This window comes from Pleuronectes platessa, chromosome 14 (genome assembly GCF_947347685.1).
Source record: "Pleuronectes platessa chromosome 14, fPlePla1.1, whole genome shotgun sequence".
NCBI classification, from domain to species: domain Eukaryota; kingdom Metazoa; phylum Chordata; class Actinopteri; order Pleuronectiformes; family Pleuronectidae; genus Pleuronectes; species Pleuronectes platessa.
Genome location: NC_070639.1, coordinates 3,379,278 through 3,382,829, shown reverse-complemented (window position 1 = coordinate 3,382,829; position 3,552 = coordinate 3,379,278). Strand labels below are relative to the sequence as shown.

General features: G+C 39.5%; 1 long non-coding RNA gene across 1 annotated transcript; it reads left to right on the top strand.

Annotated features, from left to right (window-relative positions):
* Positions 1–375: 375 nt before the first annotated feature.
* On the top strand, positions 376–3,187 carry LOC128456087 (uncharacterized). Its single transcript, XR_008341788.1, has 5 exons — positions 376–472; positions 882–1,064; positions 1,684–1,770; positions 2,505–2,652; positions 2,887–3,187. It is a non-coding gene; the product is annotated as an uncharacterized LOC128456087 (long non-coding RNA).
* The last annotated feature ends 365 nt before the right edge of the window (positions 3,188–3,552 follow it).

Below are 3,552 nucleotides of genomic sequence, written 5' to 3'. Positions count from 1 at the left end.
GCGAAGATTCCTTGTTTTTTCAGATAAAAATATAATTTTGTAACTTGGGCATAAAAATACATTCTGACACCATTTCTAGCGAGAAATGTGCTCTTTGCTTCCACAGTCTTCAGCCAGTTCGTGCTTATGATAAATATTTTAATAGTTATCACGCATGTTTTTATCGTTGCTATGATGGTTGCCATGCCACCACGGCGCAGCTTGGTGTTTAAATCACAGTCCCTGCGTGGTGTCCTTCAGTGATCGTGAATGTTATTCATGTTATATAATAGTAATATTTGAGGCTAGATTACATCTCTAATGAGAAGGATCCTGCGAGTCTGTTCATACCGAGGCCGGCCCGAGTGCGCGACCGGACATGACGTGTGGCTGTCGTAAAAACCCTATTTGTAAACAACCAGTCCTTTAACTCAGCGCTGCGTCATAAACACGGAGCGCTTGGAAGACCACGATGTCATCTTCCTTCTGTCAGGTAAGTAGTTTATTGTTTTTAAAGATCGTTACGATCTAGGTTTACAGTCCGAGTGCGGAGAGAGTCCGTCAATCCACACTATGGACGCTGTTCATCAGCTAATACGCCATTGTTAGCCACATGCTTCAGCCCACGGTAGCCTGTGCTACCTGGGAGGTGAATACATGGTTGTTGAAAACCAGTTCAAGACGCTTAGCTCATCATTGAGGGACGCTACAATATAAATATAAACATGAATTTGATTTATGAATGCTTTAGATTAATAAGGAGTGTATTTGTCTACCATTACTCCACAATATCAGATCAATTTGGTTTAATGTATAGTATGCAATATGACAATAATGTTTTCATGTTATGGAGTTGCGATTCATTTTATAAAACAATAGCTATGTTCTGTTTTTTAATCAAGGAGGATCAAAGTGAAGCTACAGGAGTTTCATTAACGTCAACAACTTGGACCGAACAGTTTGTTTTGCTTGATGAAGAGCAGGAAGGGCAGCCTGGAGAGAAAGAGAAGCCGGGTTGAGCCCACTACCATCATCCACGTACCACGAGGAAGATGAGGGAGAGAAATGATCCTACCATTAAAGAGGTACTTTTAAGTTATATACCAGAAAAACCATTTTATATAATTTGCCAAATATACATTTTTATTAAATCCCCAAAGTACGCTAGCTGAAATAGAAGTTAATATCACACTGAAAGAATTTTGATCAATCATGCTTCCCTGCTGTGATTGTTTAACTGGGAAAACAACTTTTTCCACAGGAAGGCAAGTAAATTTAAGGAATACATGTGCAAAGTTTTCCTCTGTTATGTATAACGATGACCCCCATGAAACATAATGTTAGCAATATTTACACCTTTTAATTTATACTGTTTATTTCTGTCTACATGTGTGAATTTGCCTTCATTAGTTTCAGAAAAGAGCGATGATGTATCGGTCAGTGGGCGGCAGCACGAGACTCCGCAAACTAGTCTGTAAGCAAAGTAGACGAAGGCATCGAGGTTGCGGCCTGCCATCATTGTTATTTTGCTTAAGGGACTGAATATGTTTCATGTAGAAATATTAGCATTTCCCTTATATCTACCAAAACTGCTTGTTTCACAGACTGCAGTTTTGTTTTGATCCGATGTGGTGTGCAAATACAACCGTATCTGCAATGGGTTGTGGAGCATTAACATTTGTAACTCTAATTTTGTTTTGACAGACTGTGAAAAGAACGTTGAGAACATCACCACTCTACAGGAAGACACAGTCCAGTAATTGGTGTCAGAAGTTCAGTAGTGAACGACAGGTACTGTGGGAAAATGTGTGTCATTGTTGTACAATGTCCTTTGACTCTGTTTAAACAAGGTCAACACAAAAATGTTTGATTGTAAACTGATATCGGTACGAATTCATGTTATTCTCCTCTTCAAAAGAAACAAACAATCAAAATTACCTGCAGAACACCCTTGATGGATGCTTTAGCTGCATCGTCAGACTGGCCAGACAGCAAGATGCCAACTTTAATGCCAATTTATTTGTGTAACATTCTGTGACCAAATGTATAGATAACTTTTTGTAGATTGTAAAAATAGATAACCCATTTATTACAAAAAAAATACACTAGAATTACCGCACTGCGTTGTATGACTCCGCTAACCAGTGCAGTGTCCGTCTACATATTTCTACATATTTTCTCTCATATAAATGACACTGTATCTCTTGACAACTGAAACCATAAGATGAGGTCAGTGTGGCCTTGACCTTTTTACTTTAAGACAAATACAAAGTTAGACAATCCGAAAACATGCAGTTATGCCTCCGGGGACTCGCTATTGCAGAGGCATTAAAACCGTAGTGTAGTAGATTGGATTTTTTTGGTGTTACATTGGACATCTTGTATGGGTACACCAAAAAATATAATGGCAATAAGCAGAGTCATCAACTCAGGAAAAATATTTCTGTAGAAAAGAAAGCCTTGTATGTGTGTATGTATACAAACGCACAATTGAGACGTTTTTGTCTTTTATCATATATTCTCAGGCAGTACTGATGCATTTACTGAGAGGGGACGTGAGGGCCTACTCTGCGTGCTCAGAGTTCAAACCCAGCAGGCTGCAGCGGGCCTGACATATTCTGGAACAGCAGCACAGTCTTTAGATGACTCCTCTGAAGATGAAAACATGGCGAGGTACTTCTCCACTGATGAAGAACTGCGAGGGCTGTGATTAGCTACACTCTCTTGCTACAATGCTACTCATGCTACTCCCTGGCAGCCTTAGGAAGGCATTAGCTTGCTGTGTGGTAGCTGTTAGCTTCAGCATTTTTAGTTTTTAGTGGCCTGTCCTACGTTTATGTTTTAAAAAAAAAAATCAGAGGGAACCATCTTCATAATTTAACACTATGGTTTGTTTGTGTCCTTCAGTTCTTCTCAAGAGAAGCAGTACAGGTGTGCCTCAGCTCCACGGTCCCTCCTGCAGCCTCCGCTCCTGATGCTAACCTCATGTCTCCATCACACCAAGCAGCAGACCTGGATTGACAGACCTTTCTCCAGAGCTGCCCCCTCCCTCTGAAACCCCCCTCTCCAAAACACTATTTGTGTAGTTTTTAAAGTATTTTTTGCATGAGAATTGTTGATCATATCATTTCCAGCAGATGCCTTAATATAATGTTTGTGCACAATAAATGACATTGATCATAACATAATGGTATTTCCTTGCACTTCTACACCATGATATTGGCAGATAAGATGCTGATTACATTAAAGCAGTGAATGCTCTTCTTTAAGCAACATAAACAAACAATGAACCAATGGATCTGAAGTAGAATGGGCACTTTACATTCTGTAGAGAATGCCTCAGTTATGGAAGTCAGAAAATAACTTTCTTTATCTGAGGTTCCAGTCATTTATAGTCACAGCAAAGCACACAGGTCTGGTTGTCTAAGTGGCTCCCATATCATATTGTTTAAGATGTGTAACATCAAGTTTGTGTTTCAGTGCAAAATTAGTCATTAGTCAAGAGTTCACCCTCTTGTTTACACTAAAATTAGGTGACCCAGATGTTTCACAATGCAATCTGATAAGGTCTTA